Raw genomic sequence first — 17884 nt, 5'->3', positions numbered from 1 at the left:
GTCCTCGTTGGTATCAAGGTAATGTTGACCTTGAAAAGTAAATTTAGAAGTACCTCTCCTCTTCAATTTTTGGAAGAGTTTGAGAAAGATTGGAAGCAGAAGGAAGGAAATAATGAGGAATGGAAATCAATGAAATAGAAAACATTAAATTAATAGATAAAATCAATGAAACAAAGACTGATTCTTTGAAAAGACCAATAAAATTGACAAACTTCTTGTGGAAAAAAAAGAAAGAAAACACATATTACTAGTATTAGGAATAAAATGAAGGATATCTCTAGAGAACCTGCAGTCATAAAAAGGATGACCAGGGAATAATAAAAACAGTTCTAAATACATAAATTTGAAAACATAGATGAAATTGATTAATTCTTGAAAAAGACCCCACAAACTACCACACTCACCTAATGTTAAATAAATATTTTTGGATGACCCTAAAACCATTAAGTAAACTGAATTCATAATAAAAACTCTCTCTTCCCCAATATCATACAATTCCTCAAAAACCACAAACTACCAAACCTCAAGCAAGACTAGTTAGAGATCTGAGCAGCCTGTACCAACAAAGGAATTTGTACTTTGAGTTTTGTATCACTGGAGAATTCTAACAAACTTTCAAATAATGAATACAAATTTTACACAATAACTTGAAAAATAGGAAAGGAGGGAACATTTCCAAATACATTTTATGAGGCATTATTATCCTGATATCAAAACCAGACCAAGACAATACACACACACATACACACACAACACACACACACACACACACACACACACAAACAAAAACTACAGTCCAACATTTCTCATGACCTTAGACTTAAAATGCTCAACAAAATATTAGCAAGTACAATCCAATCATATCTAAAAAGAATTATACAAATTGACCAAATGAGATTTATCCTAGGTATACAAGTCCGTTTCAACATTTCAAAATCAATCAGTATAATCCACTATATCAACATGGTAAGGGAGAGAAATCATAAGATCTGCAGTAGACAAAATAATGCCTCCTCCCCCAAAGATATCCATGTCCTGATTCCCAAACTTGTGAATATGTTCATTTATATGGCAAAAGGGATTTTGAAGATGTGATTAAGTTAGGGATTTTGAGTTGGAAAGACAATCCTAGATTATTGAGTAGAACCAATGTAATCACATGAGTTCTTAAGCAATAGAAGCAGGAAGGTCAGAATTGGAAAATGAGATGTGATAATGGAAGCAAAGGTGGGAGAAGCAGTGAATGTGAGGGAAGATCTGAAGATGCTATGCTGCTGATCTTGAACATACAGAAATAGCTGTGAGCTAAGAAATGCAGGAGGCCTATAGAAGATGGAAATGCGGCAACAGCTTCTTTCCTAGTCTTCAGAATGAACAGGGTGCTGTCAACACATTGTTTTAGGACTTCTGAAATTTAGAACTGTAAGGTAATAAATTTGTGTTGTTGTAATCAAATGAGTTAATGGATGTGTTACAGTAGCAATTTGACAAAATTCCATACCTATCCATGAAAAGAACACTCAGCCAGTTAGGAATACAGTGGAATTACCTCAACTGGAAAGAAATAATCTGCAAAAATTCTACATTTATTATAATACTTAGTGGTGAAAGACTGAATGCTTTCCCTGAAGACTGGGAACAAGGCAAGAATGTCTGCTTCCACCACTCTTGCTCAACATTGTACCAGAAGTTCTAGGGATAGCAATAAATAAAAAGAAGGCATACAGTTTTAAGTTAAGAAATAAATCTATTTTTGTCTACATAAAAATTCTAGGGCTTCCCTGGTGGCGCAGTGGTTGGGAGTCCGCCTGCCGATGCAGGGGACGCGGGTTCGTGCCCCGGTCTGGGAGGATCCCACATGCCGCGGAGCGGCTGGGCCCGTGAGCCATGGCCGCTGAGCCTGCGCGTCCGGAGCCTGTCCTCCGCGACGGGAGAGGCCACAACAGTGAGAGGCCCGCGTAACGCATAAAAAAAAAAAAAAAAAAAAAAAAAAATTCTAACAAGTCTATAAATAATACCTAGCACTAAGACATCAGTTTAACAAGGCTGCAGGAGGCAAGATAAACACACAAATATCAATTGCATTTCTATATACTAACAGTAAATATGTGGAAACAGAAGTTATAAACACTATACCTCTTACAATCACTCCAAAGAAAATTAAATACTTAGATATATACTTAGAACATGTACAAGATACATATACAGAAAATCACAAAATTATGACAGAAGAAATCAAAGAAGACCCAAGTGAATGGAGAGATAAATGATGTTCATGAATTGGAAGAGTCAACACACTAAAGATGTCAATTCTTCCCCAGTATGCATATAGGTTTAGTGCAACTCCTACAAAATCCCAGCAAGATTTTGTGTAGATATGGACAGATTTGTTCTAAAATTTAAAAGGAAAAGCACAGGTCCTAAGATAGCTAAAATATCTTGTGATAAAGAATAAAGTAGGAAGAATTACTCTATACAATATTAAAGCTAAATATATAACTATAATAATTGAGAGTATATTATTGGTGGAGGGATGGTAACATAGATCTATGAAGCAGAAATAGATCCACATAATATACCCAGTTGATTTTTGACAAAATTGGAAAACAATTCAAATGAGGAAAAATATCCTGTTCAACAAATAGTCCAGGAACAATTAGATATACATAAGAAAAAGAATAAACCTCAACTTAAACCTCAAACAAAAAGTATATCCAAAGGAAAAAGTTATTCCATACATATGGGAATAAAAAGAAATCTGAGGTAGCAATACTTATATCAGACAATACAGACTTTAAAACAAAGACTGTATGTAATAAGAGACAAAGAAGGATATTACATAATGATAAAGGGATCAAACCAACATGATGATACTACACCCAACACAGAAGCACAAAAATTCATAAAGCAAATATTAGCAAACATAAAAAAACGCACAGTAACACAATAATAGTAGGGGACTTTCAACACCCCACTTACATCAATGAATAGATCATCTAGACAGAAAATCAATAAGGAAACAATGGCATTAAATGACACATTAGATCAGATGAACTTAATAGATATGTATGGAACAGTCCATCGAGAAGCAGAATACACCTTCATTTCAAGTGCATATGGTATATACATATGACAGAATATTACTCAGCCACAAAAAGAATGAAATATTACCATTTGTGACAATATGGATGGACCTAGAGGGTATTATGCTAAGTGAAATAAGTCAGACACAGAAAGTGAATGAGAATATGCTCTCACTTATATGTGGAATCTAAAACAAAACAAAAAACAAAACCCAAAGGAACAAACATAGCAAAACAGAAACAGACTCAAAGATACAGAAAACAAAGTGGTAGTTGCCAGAGGGGAGTGTGTGGGGATGAATGAATTAGGTGAGGGCTATTAAGAGGTACAAACTTCCAGTTATAGAATAAATAAGTCTCAGAGATGTAATGTACTACATGGGGAATATAATCAATAATATTGTAATAACTTTGTATGTTATTAGACTAGACCTATCGTCTAACAGAGTTATCATGGTGATCATTTTGTAATGTATAAAAACATCAAAACACTATGTTGTACACCTGAAACTTATATAATATTGTAAGTCAATTATACTTCAAGAAAAATCTCTAAATGGAACACAGATTGAATAGTAATACATAAAAATATAGAACAATAAAAAATATAAAATCTTTTTGATCTGGGGCTGGCAACAAGTTCTTAGATCTTACAAAAGCAGCATAATCCGTAAAGGAAAAATTGATTAAAAATTGGATCTTATAAAAAAGATTTTTTAAAATGCTCTGTAAATGCCCATGTGAAGACAATGAAAACAAAAGCCACAGAATATATTTGCAAACCATGTGTCCAATAGAGAACTAATATCTAGAATATATAAAAATCCCAAAATTCAACATAAAAAATACAATATAAAGATGGACAAAATAAATGAACATATTTGTCACTGAAGATGAAATATAGAAGACCATTAGCATGTGAAAAGATGTTTCACATCATTAGCTTATTATGGAAATACAAATTAAAATCATGATGAGACATCACACATCTACTGGGATGGGTAAAGTAATAAAATAATGACACCACTAAATGTTGGTGAGCATTTGGACATTAGATTGCTGACATATTGCTGATGGGAATGTAAAATAGTACAGACACTCTTGGTATAGTTTGGTAGAGTCTGAAAACACTAAACATACAGCTACCATATTACCCAGCACTTGCATCCAGGGGCATTTATCCCAGAGAAATAAAAACTTATGTTCACACACAAAAATCTGTATGAAAATATTAGAAACAGCTTTATTTGTAACAGGAAAAATGAAATCAGTCCAGATATCCTTCAGCAAGTGAATTGTTTAACACACTGTGCTACATATTTACAATGGAATACTATTCAGCAATATAAAAGAACAACCTATTGACACATAAACAACCTGGATGAATCTTCAGGGAATTATGCTTAATGGAGAAGTCAATCTAAAAGGTTATGATTCTGTTTATATAACATTTTTGAGATAACATTTTAGAAATGATAACATTTTAGAAAAGACCAATGGAACAAAAGAGGCAACATGCAAACTTAGATTATTCTATGCCCATCCAAAGAACAATCAAGCATGAAGTTAAAATAAATATATTTTCAGACATACAAGAACACAAATTTTCTTCCCTATATTCCTTTCAGAGGAAGACAGTTGACAATAAACCACAACAAAACAATGCAAAAAACAAAACAAAAACAAAAACACCACAGAGGAAGATTGAGATTCCAGTAAACCCAGAAGATATTCAAGTAAAGAATTTTGGAATGTGTCAAGAAAGCAATTAGTCCAGATTAAAACTTCAGGGCTTCAGAAGAGATTTTTTTCAGAGAAAATAAATGGATCTAATGTAATAGGAAATATGATTTTAAGACTAGATATACATAAGTTGAATAAGAAGTTACATTATTTGCTACTTTTTTTTTTTTTTTTTGGTCAGCAGTAAGAAGTAAAAGCTTTTCAGTAATTTCAAGAAAATAGAAAAACATGGTTCACATTTGGAGCAAACTAACATGTGGCATTGTTTCAAAGAACTGAAGTGTATGGTAAACGAGTGCATTTGACTTTTATACTAGGGACATTCTCTGTTTATTACAGAGACATTCTCTGTTGATTTAGAGTTTCATAATCAGTTCCTCATTATATGGCTACTGGACTTTCTGAAGTTGATTAGCCTTTGCCAGTATTAAACGTACATTTAAGCTGCAGTTTTAGTCACATTCCATCTAAGCTGTATAATTTTAGCAAATGTGAGAACTGCTAAAATTTTTTAGAATGTTGATCTCTTCCAAAATTCAAATTAAGATAAACTTTGATTACAACCAAATTGAATTACTGAGTCTGTTTTATTAAATGTGTTTTCATTCACTGTAATCATTAACATTTCTTTAAATAAAATGTAATATTTCAAACCCAGTAATAACCAGTGGGTCTAAATGGCTGTTATTTCTACAAAATGTTATTTCCTTCTCAGAAATGAATGGGAGTTTGCAAGTCACATTAATTAGGTGTGATTGTTTATCTGGATGACAATATGTTGGACATTTAATAGGTTCAGAGAAATCTGTGAGCATCATGTAACAGTCATATAAAAAAAAGCCAAGCTGATATGAAGAAGGGAATTGTGGATGGTGGAAAATGAGCTATTAAAATAGAAACATGCAGCTGGCAAAGAAGCAAATAGAAAACATTAAACTGATGAGTAGCTTCTTAACCTTGGGAATAGGGTCAGGATGAAAAATGTTACTACAGTGGAATCGTGTCTCTTAACTATTACATTTGCAGTTTCCCTGTAATGAGTGAGAAATCCTTATCAAGGAAAAGCAATTACTGAAGAATGTACCTTCTGGGAAGCAAATTTATAAGGTGAACACACTTAACCTAAAGATTAAATCTGAAGAAAAAATAAAAAGATCACTAATGTTCTCTCAAAACACTAACATTTTATTTGTTGCCAGAAGTTGCTGACAGGCCATTAATAACAATAACAAGTGTTGAAAAGAATGTGGAGCTTCCTGTTAACCAGTCCATGTGGTTGCCAACTTTAGAGATTCATTTTATTGTGTGTACACATTACCAGCTAAAACCAGTAGGTGGGTTGGTTTTGTCCCACCCCCGCCCCACTTTGACTTGAGAAAAAGCACTGATATTTCTATTCAGCTATGCACTAATGCACCTGACTCCTTCCTGAAACATTAATCAACCACAGCCAGAATGAAAATCAATATAACCCTGAAACATAGCTCCAGATACCAAAAATAAGTGTGAAAAAAGACAGAGAACATGGCATCTTTCTCAGTGTTTTGGAGAATTGTGCTGGCGTTGCAAAGTGCAACTGTTCTTTTTCCCCCTGTAAACAGTTATGGATATGAATTTTATATGACATTTTCAGTGCTAGGTGATGTATTCCCAAAACAATATTATTAAAGGCTGAGTGTACTCTCTTGGATGTTATTTATGATAACTGCTTTGTGGCAAACAAAACACCAAACACAAGTAAATAATGGTATGTGGTGTATGCTGTGTGTGTGCTTTCCCCCCCACAGTGTAAAAAACAAAAGTATACATTTTGGTATTTGCTCAGGAAAGGGGTTATTGATGTATAACAACAGTCCTTTTAAGAGGGTGTGTAAGGAAGTAAAACTAAGCTAGACAAAAAATTCTGTTATATGAATTTATTGACTGATTCAGCTGATAACAGAATCTGGGGCATGACAGATGGAAAACAGTCCATTACAACTGAAAAAGGAGGCCACACCTACTTATTCTCTCTCTCTCTCTCTCCCTCTCTCTTTCTGTCACACATATACTAGACTGTTAAATACAAAAAAGGTATTGGTAAAATCCCCGATTTTGTGTTGATTTTAGCTGTTTAATTGGCAGTTAATTTAGTTGTTCATTCAACCATATTTAGTTTTCTTATTGAAATAAATACATGGTATCCTTCAGTAATGGTAGATCCTGGCTTTATCATTAGTACCTTAAAAAAAAAAGGAATAGTAGAAAAATAGTGATAATGTGCCCATATTTTAGTTTAAAATTGATACATAAAAACATGGTATTGGGAATTCCCTGGCAGTCCAGTGGTTAGGACTCCACGCTTCCACTACAGGGGCCACAGATTCAATGCCTGCTTGAGGAACTAAGATCCCATAAGCCATGAGGTGTGACCAAAACAAAACAAACAAAAAAACATGGTATTTGCTCACTGACCAATAAAACAGTAAGGATTTAATGATTAAATTTTGTTCACAATCCTGATAAATTAAATATCAAACTTAGGGAAATAATATTTCATTTTATTACAGATCTGGTTGTATTGGGATTTGTGTTCTCCTACATTACATCATTTTCACTAAAACACTGACATTATTCATCTGCCACCAATTCCATAACTATTGCCTTCTATTTTTTCATGTTGTTTCTCATGCATTATCTCAGTTGTCTATCACAAAAAAGTGAAAAGAATATGTGACTATTTTACAGATGAGGAAACTCGGGTTCAAAAAAACTAGAATGTATATACCAAAGCATCTTATCCAAACAAATTATCCAAAGTTTATTCAGGTGTAACTCTCTCTGTATTCCTTAAACACTCACCTATCTCACAATTTCAGGGAGGTTCTGCCTCCTTGGAAGTGTAACAGATTTCTCTTGCTTTCTGTTTTCTGCATGTTACACGTCCTTCTTCTTTACTGATGCTCAGTCAGAACCTTATTCCATTGGATAACCACTAAACTGTAGAGTTTGTTTTCCTCTTTTTCACATTCCTCCATGTTAAAGTTCTTGACAACAATTTGATTCCAATTCAACATAGGATAACATTTTTTTCTCATTACTTTCTAGGATTATTGCTTTTATCCTGTCAATTCACATCTCTCCTGTGTTGGAAGTAATAAGACATTTTGCAAAGAGATTAGTGCACACACAAAGTGCACGTGATCATTGATCATCTCAAGTTTGAGGAGTGGATAATTCATCCTTCTGTGGCACCACCTTCCCTGCAGGTTCTACAACTCTGGCACATCAAGTTGACCTATGATCTTTATTCTTTATTTCTGAGAGTCTACACTTCTGTCGTATTTGGAAATAGACTGACAAAACTCCCTCGATTTATGTTCTTTAAAGCCTATTCAGGAATAAGATTCTGGGCACATGGGAATATTGTATTTACATCAGTCTAACTGTTCCCATCTCTGTTAACATCTGCTAGATAGCACTGATTTTTAGCATTAAATATAAGCTCTGGCCATTTAGCAACAGGAACTGTGGAAGGTGTTAAAAACTAGTAAAAAAGAAAGAGTTAATTTGAGTTACACCTCTCACCCCTATTATTTCTTCCCCATTGCTAAAGAATGTAATTGCTCAGCAAGTATTCAAAGAAATTCTCAGACAGGAGCCAAGGGCAGATATAAATCCCTAATAATGAATAATATGGTGCAGGCTATAAAAATGATATCAGAACAATTCGTATTGCTTTAGATGGATCTTGAAATTCCTCAGGAACAGGAAAGATTTCTAATCCCTACAATTATGACATTTTGATAACCAAAGGCTATTTTTTAAAATAATTGGTTGCAATATTTTCCAAGTTTCACATATTTTTTGGGGTCCACTTCTCAAAAAAAAATATGACAAGCTTCTGAATTTTTCACAATTATACCATTATCTTCACTGGTCCCATCCTGAAATGCTGATAGGAACTTGTATTTTTCCAGATATTATTCATAAAGCTTCTAAGCAAGGACTAGGTTTCTTGTTTGTTTGTGTTCTTGCAGCCACACCCTGGCTACGCATGGCTATGCATGAGTGAATATTACAGGTCTTCAGGAAATTTGCCTTAAAATTACTTGAGGGCCTCATCCTGTGTTAATCTTTTTTGCCTAGTTCTGGGCATTCTGAACCATTCTGGAGTTTTTAGGATCTCAGAAGAGCTTTATAACAAAGAATCAGTAATTGCCAATTTTCATGTGATTGAAGAATCGTGAATAACAAGAATTACATATTATACACCTGCCTAATACTGAAAAAGAGAACTATTAGATTTGGTGTTTTGTTCTCCAAACAGCACTGATGATTTTTTTCTTCTCATGTGATTTGCATGCTCAAAGTGCCATAAAGTTTTATCATTAGGCTAATAGAATCTATCCTGATTATGTATATCAGATTCTATCCTAAAAATTATATATATATACATATATATATATAATATATATATACATGATTTACATAAATAATATATGGAAAGAGTTTAGAACCTACCCTGGCACATAACAGACACTATGGTAGTGTTTTTTGGTATGTTATATCATTGAAGTCTTACAGTGTGACATAAGTGATTGTGCCCCACTTTGTAGATAAGTAATTAAGATTCACAAATTAATTGAGTTCTATAAGTTAACATACTTAATGAATTATCTGTTCTGTGATTTAAATTCATATTTCTGACTCCAAAGCAGGTACTAATTTCACTAGATCATTTTATCTCCTATTTAAGGAAAAAGCATAATTTCAGTTACAGAACAACTTGGAAATAATTATTCTTGTGTAAATCTTTTTTTTCAATAGAGAAGTGTCTCACTTTTACACAGATTTGATTTCTGTGAATATCAGTCCCACAGAACAAATTACATGATTCTGAAAATACATGAAAAGAAAAAAAATGTTTAGGAACAAAATTTTTTATTGCAAAGCTCCTCAACCAAAGTCTTGAATTCTACTCATATGGCTTCATTTTGTGCTATATTGATTCTTATATTAAATATAACTCATAAGAAGATTTGATATATTTTTTACTAGCCAACGACAGATTAAAGGCAGCAGAAAAGGCATAAAGGCTATTTGAAATAAGCAGCATTACTGTTGAATTTTCAATGATTGACACAAAGAACATGAGAAGAATTAAAAAAATAAAATTTCACAAAGAAACACGTGGTACAAAATATGATGCTCAAAATAGAACTTGAGGCATCAAAACAAAAAAATGTGAACAATGTGTTCTCTGTTTTTAAAGACCATTACATTTATAATGCAGTTGATGAAGAGCACCATGAATTACCATTTCAAAAGTATTGGTGATAAAACTAAGCTTCATTTTCCTTGGAAAGTTCATTACACTCATTATATTTTTTCTCAGCAATGCTACACATTCAAACACACACATACTCTCAAATAATACCATTTGTGAACAGTCTTCAACCACAACCAGAATGTAGTAAGATAAAATCAGGATTGTGCATGTAGGAAGATAAAATCAGGATTGCGCATGTAAATGTAGCAAGATTAAATGGCTAGCCAATGACTAGGAAATACATTTCCCCTTATTGTGCATTAGCCAGACAATGAGTGTTTAAGGAGCCATTTCCAGAGTGAATTAGAATGTCATTTAGCTTTTTACTCATCATTATTTCTCAGTATTATTGATATCTAAAGTGTAAAATAATGAAGAAAAGAGTAGAATATCTATTAGCGGCCAGAGTGTCAATGGAATGCAAAAGACTGTTGCAAAAGTCTCGTACCCTGAAGTAGTGGGCAAATTACACATAAAGGCAGGAAGTATATAACATACACACACTCCTAATATGATGTATATTATTAAAATACGATGCACAAACCTCAATGTAGTCTTCCAGCTAAAGTATAAATATATAGTGTTTCTAGCAAAAGAGAGACAATGTTGGAAATGATGATAAAAGAAAATGCATGCAGTTCACCTGTATTTATGAATTTATTATGGAGTGTGAGTAATTCTGTAGCTCTTTGGTATTTCATAACTAAAACTTTTTATTGCATATCTATTATGTGCCAGGCACTGGGAGAACTATTTGGGATAATGGGACTACATACTACTGAGTCTCTGCTTTTGTTTGCAGATTCATTGTTTCATTATTTGGTTCACCAAATATTTATCATACAACCAACATCTACAAAGAAGAGTAGGGCTTCCCTGGTGGCGCAGTGGTTGAGAGTCCTCCTGCCGATGCAGGGGACACGGGTTCATGCCCCGGCCCGGGAAGATCCCACGTGCCGCGGAGCGGCTGGGCCCATGAGCCATGGCCGCTGAGCCTGCGCATCCGGAGCCTGTGCTCGGCAACGGGAGAGGCCACAACAGTGAGAGGCCTGCGTACCGTAAAAAAAAAAAAAAAAAAAAAAAGAAGAGTGCTATGCTTTAAAGACATATTCTAAAGGAGATATATCAAATTCTTGCTCCTATAGAGCTTAAACTCTAGATGAATATAAATAATTTTGCTAAGTTCCATGTTAGAGTTAAATATGGACAGCTCTGGATGCACTAAGGAAAACAGAGTAGAGAATGTTAGAGTTAAATATGGACAGCTCTGGATGCACTAAGGAAAACAGAGTAGAGAAGAATAGAAAGCACTCTTTTCTCTTATGGTGTGGGGATCATGACAGGTAAAGCTTTTCAGAAGCGACACGAATATATTCTTTAAGTGGGAATAGGTATATTCAAGGAGAAGAGGATTAGAAAAAGAAGTTCCAAACTAAAGGAAAAGCTTAAAATAATTGTTCACCACATTCTGATACTTTATACCTAAATTCAAAACAGACCTATAGGGCTTCCCTGGTGGCACGGTGGCGCAGTGGTTGAGAGTCCGCCTGCCGATGTAGGGGACACGGGTTCCTGCCCCGATCCAGGAAGATCCCACATGCCGCGGAGCAGCTGGGCCCACGAGCCATGGCCGCTGAGCCTGCGCGTCCGGAGTCTGTGCTCCGCAACAGGAGAGGCCACAGCGGTGAGATGCCCGCGTACCGCAAAACAAAAAAAAACCCCCAAAAAGCAGACCTATATATCCAGACACCTCCTGGACATCTCCAGCATGATGAGCAACTGGAAACTTAGCGTTAAAATAGATCGAATTGATTCATTATCTCTATGTTTTCCCATTCACTGATCTTTCTCTCACAGCCCCTCAATTGGTAATTAGACGTGCCTTTCAACCCTGACTCTTCATGCTCCTTTACTTCTGCATTCTCAGCTAGATACTCAGCTTCAAGGATGGTACCTTATAAACTGCAATTAAATCTGTCCCTTTCTCTTCATTCCATTACCAATTAATTCAGGTCCTTTTTATTTCTCACCTGGATTGTTACAATTAATCTCTGTGCTTGAAGTTCACTCTTCTCGTATTTATTCTCATCACAGATACCAGCATGTTTTTCTTAACTAAAGCACACATTAGCTCATGTCCATTCTACTTTAAATGCTTCAATAATTTTCTATTTCTTCATAATTAAATCCATATTACTTACATGGGCTAACAGGTCATTTAAGATCTGGTTCTTGTCTACCTCTGCTGTTTTATATACAGTAATTTTCTCACTTAATCTGTCTTTCCAATTCCAGTGAACCATTTATAGCTCAGAATATATGAAATTTAGTTGTATGTATCTGTACCTTTGAACCTGGTAGTGTATTGATTTATTTAAATAAAAATTTATTAAAGTTAACATTGAAGTGAGTATCTCTTACTTTTGTCTACTTTTTGTACAGCAGGAACCAGAGTAACTCTCTTACCCTTGTCAGAGAAGTGTGGACATAACCAAAATAAGGCCAATCAGACTTTCTCTTGGGAAATTTGCATGTTGAGAGAAGACAAATAGGAGTGAAAGGCAATTAGAGAAGAACATATCTTAGAGATGGCCCAAATATTCTTGTTAGTGAGAAGGTAATGCTTATCACAAAAATGTGATAAAAAATGTGTTGTTTTCAGATTTGGAGCTATTGCAAATAGTACTGCTACGTCTTTTGGTGGACAGAAGCACTCATTACTCTTGGATATGTACCCAGGAGTACCACCACCCCTTTTAAAAATTAAATCTTTTTCTTTTGAGATCACTGTAGATTCACATGCAGTTATAAGACAAATAATACAAAGAGATCTCATGTATACTTATGAGTATGTAATGCTTATCAATTACTCAGGTAATTCTTTCCAATAACAGTATTTATCAATTGCTTTAACTACATCTACTGAAATGGTTATATGGGCTTTTTCTCCTCCATTCTGCTAGTCTGGTGAATGGCAGTAATTTCTTTTTAAATTTTAAATCTATCTTGCTTTCTTAGAATAAACTCTACTTTGTTTTGATGGGTAATCAGGATTCAAATAGCAGATTTTAAAAAGTTTTGATGTCCAAAAATACATACAAAAATGTTTACAACTTAGTGTGTAGCTCAGTGAATATCCAAAAGCAAAATACATTCCTGTAACCAAAGCCAGATTAATAAACAGACTCATATAAGCACCCCCAGAAACATACTTAGTCTGTCCTTCCGGTCAATGCTTCTACCAATTAATAACTCTTCTGATGTCTATCACCATAAAATAGTGTGTCATGTTTATCAACTCTATATGATTGAAGAGGAGTCTCTGGAGAAGCCTGAATGCTGTGATTGGTTGACACAGGCTATAAAGGGCTGAAATCTCTCCCTGCTCACGATTGGGACAATTCTGAAGGGCCATTCCAGCTTCAGAGCATCCCACTGGCACCTGTGAGGCCTATTGTATCTGTGACACTTAAGTTACTTTACCTCTCTGAGCTTCTGTTTCTTGTTTTTAAATAGAGATAGTTATAGTACATAAATATAGAGTTATTATGAGAATTATATGCAATTATGCATATAAGGTCATTAGCATAGTCTTAGGGCACAGTGAGCACTTATTACATGGTTCTTACTATATGCAATTAGAGTGTGCATTCAGAGCCCATCATTTGAATCCTAAACTCATATAGAGTTAGTTCTTTGTCCAAATTCTAAAGTGTCCTTGTGATATTTCCATTATTTTCCATGTTTCAGTTACTACTGCTTTGTAACAAATTATCTCCAAACTTTGTGACTTAAAACAACAAACATGTTACATTCACAAATTCTGAAGATCAAGGATTTTGAAAGGTTATAGTGGGGACAGCTTGGCTCTGTTCCACAATATCTGGAACCTTAGGTGCAAAGACTCCAAGGCTGCGTTGGCTCATGACTAAGGGCTGGAAGCATCTGAAGCCTCATCCATTTACATGCTTGGCACCTAGGCTTGGAGGTTAAAAACTGTGTACACTGATTGGAGCACCTATGTGTGGCTTTCTTTGAGGCTTGGCTTACTTGTAAAGCTCCATCTGTAAATGTTTGCATAAACTAAGCTGGAGACTGTGCTGCCTATTCTAAAGTAGCCTCAGAAATCACACAGCATAATTTCTGCCAATTTTATGCTTATAAGAAAGCCATAAGCCCACTAAGGCCTGACCAAAATAGCTAGTATCTCAGTTGTATCCTTGCATAACTATTTTTTAAAATTTTACAAGCGTACGTCCTAAAGTTGTGTAAGTCTGTACTATATCTAGTCTATAAGAGATTTTAAAACCTAATTTGGGGACATAATTGCAAACTGTGTAAGTGGTAGAAATGAAAATTGAAAGGTATAATGGAGACTATAACTCAGGGTCTTGATTTAGTTTAGAGTTTCATGAGGGCTTGTCTAAGGAAGTGACATTTAGGCTTAAACACCAATGATTCTTGAAATTATAAACCCCCAATCTTACCCACTATTAATCCTGAAGAAAACATAGTTGTCTAGTAACAAACATCTCTCAACTAGATGAACCATGCTTCAGAAAACTCCCTCTCAAAGACTAGTGACTAAGTGGTCATTGTTTACCAGAAGATGATTTAACACACTTGTATTGGAATAAAATACAATCAAATGCTCTCTGAAAACCTTCAAGAGAGTCTCTGTCAACAAAACAGACTTAATTGGTTGGAGTCTTTTGTGCTCATTTGCTACATTAACAATCAGATGTCCTCTAGATCATCACTCCCAAAGGAGACCAGTGAGAGTTGGTCCTTTCCTCTAAAGGTTACTTCTGAATTTTGTACAATGCTTAATAATAGGCCATAGAGCATTACAGGAGACACTGTGACATCTAAAGATTTCTGTGAGTTGTGCTTAATACTACAGGAACAATGACAAAGAAACTCTACCATCACCTTACCATCACCATCATCATCATTGCTAATATTGAGTGATTTCTACATGCCATGTACCTTTTCAAAAACTACAAAAAAGAGCTATATTATTTTCCTTCTTTTATTATTAAAAAAACTTCAACCAAAATTAGGATGCTTAGTTTTCCCAAAGCCACACATCTTTGAAGTACAGTTTTGTTTTTCACATCAAATCCTATGTACTGACACTTGATTATTTTGTTTCTTGAAAATCTAAGTAACTTTTTTTGCGGTCTGCGGGCCTCTCACTGTTGTGGCCTCTCCCGTTGCGGAGCACAGGCTCCGGACACGCAGGCTCAGCGGCCATGGCTCATGGGCCCAGCCGCTCCGCGGCATATGGGCTCTTCCCATACCGGGGCACGAACCCGCGTCCCCTGCATTGGCAGGCGGGCTCTCAACCACTGCGCCACCAGGGAAGCCCCTAAGTAACTTCTGAGGTTAACCCAACTTTCATAAATACTATTCTTCATGACAATAAATATTTTCCAAACAGGTTCAGGTCACAGGATATTATCCCTGATGACTGCATATCTCCATTGCCTGAATATCTCCTATTACTGGACCATACTGAAAGAATTTCAAACTACAGAGGGTAGTTTTGTTAACCTGCCATTATGCCTTCTACACCTAAACATGTGCAATGAAAGGAGTACAAATGTTGGTGCAGCTTTCCATATTATTGATTCCTAAAACTTTCAGATGACTTACAATTTCAACTCTGACATGTAAACGGTGTGGAAGTAATCACTCTCATATTTATCACAAGAAAAAAGATGAAACCTAAAGTCAACAATATTCCTTGGACCCATCAAATATTTGAGGTTACCAGGCAAACTACTAATGTAACATGCATAATTGGAATACCAACAGAAGGAAACAGAATAGAGGAAAAGAAATATTTGAAGTAATAATGGTTAAGATTTGGGTGGAAAGACACATCTTAACAAATTTAAAGGAATAGAAAACATATGTTTGACAACAATGAAATTAAAGTAGAAATTAATAACAAAAAAATCATGGGAAAAAATCCTAATATTTGGAGATTAAACAATATATTTCAAAGTGACACATGGTCAAATAAGTCTCAAGGCAAATTTTAAAATATTTTAAACTAAATTAAAGTGAAAATACAACTTATCAAAATTTGTGGTATGCTTAGAGGATAATTTATATCACTGAATACATATTTTAAAAAAGAAGAAAGATCTAAAATCAATAATCTAAGCTCCTACCTTAGAAAACTAGAGAAAAGAGAGCCATTACCGCCTAAAGCATGTAGAAGAAGAGAAATAATAAAATTTAGAGTAGAAAATTAGTTTGAAAACAAGAAAATAAATGAAATAAAAAACTGGTTATTTGTAATGCTCAGTAAGACTGATAAACCTGTAACCACACTAATGTAGAAAAAAAATAAATAAATTACCAATGTCAGATATAAAGTAGGGACCTTCACTACTGATCCAATAAATGCATAATGAAGGAACTCTATAAAACTGTATGCCCTAGAATTTGATATCCTTGATAAAGTGGACCATTTCCTTAAAAAACAAAAATTACCAAAATCCACATAGGAGAAATAAATAATCTAAAAAGCTGTTTATCTATTAAAGAAATCAAATAAAAAATTAATAATCTCTAAAAAAAGAAAACATCTGTCTCAGTTTGTCTCACTGGTGACTTTTATCAAATATTTAAGGAAGAAATGATACCAATTCTCCATAGCCTCTTCCAGAATGTAGAAGCAGAGGGAACACTACACTTCCAAACTCATTCTTTGAGGCAAGCATTTTTCTAATATGAACCCCAGATGAGGATATTACAAGGAAAGAAAAGCAGACAAATATTGCTCATGAACATAAATGCAAAAGTTTTCAACTATATATTAGCAAATCTATCCTACAATGTATAAAATGTACAAAAAATATTATACACCGAGATTTACTGTAAAGCTACAGTAAGACAGTGTGTTATTGATGAAAGAATAAACACATAGACCATGTGTCCTTTATATTCTGGATGCAAAAATTAATTCAGAGTGTATTACAGACTTAAATGATAAATGCAACACTGTAAAATTTCTAGAAGCATATACAGGAGAAAATATATTTGATTTTTGGTTTGCTGATAAGTTTCCAAATATAACACCATAAACGCAAGATATAAAATACTGATAAACTGAATTTATTAACCTTTTTTTAAGTTTGCTCTGGAAAGAAACTTAATAGAATAAAACAACTAGTACAGACTGGGAGAAAATATTTCCAAAACATGTATCTAATAATGGATGTGTTTAAAATATTAAAAAATACCTCTTAAAACATAGAAATAAGAAAACAAACAACCCAACCTAAAAATAAGCAAAATATGTGAACAGATACCTCACCAAAATGTACAGATAGAAAATAAATATAATGTAGATACTTAACATTGTTTTTAATGAATTAGAAATTAAAATAATAATTAAATACCTCTACACACCTATTAGAATGTCTCAAATTAAAAAAAAAACTGACAATACCAATTGCTGATGTAGCTGAACAGTATTATGAACTCTCATTCATTGCTGGTGGAAATGCAAAATGGTATAGCCATTTTGGACCACAGTTTGGGAGTTTCTTAGAAAGCTAAAAGTAATCTTACCATGAGATCCAGCAATCACACTTCTAAATATTTACCCAGCTGATTTGAAAATCATATCTGCATAAAAACTTGCACATGGATGTTTAAAGCAGATTTATTTATAATCTCTAAAAATTGGAGCCAACTGAAATAGCTCTCAAGGACTGCAAAAAGCAGT

The sequence above is a fragment of the Phocoena sinus genome, chromosome 10, assembly GCF_008692025.1.
Source record: "Phocoena sinus isolate mPhoSin1 chromosome 10, mPhoSin1.pri, whole genome shotgun sequence".
Lineage (NCBI taxonomy): Eukaryota > Metazoa > Chordata > Mammalia > Artiodactyla > Phocoenidae > Phocoena > Phocoena sinus.
This window is presented reverse-complemented; position numbering follows the sequence as displayed.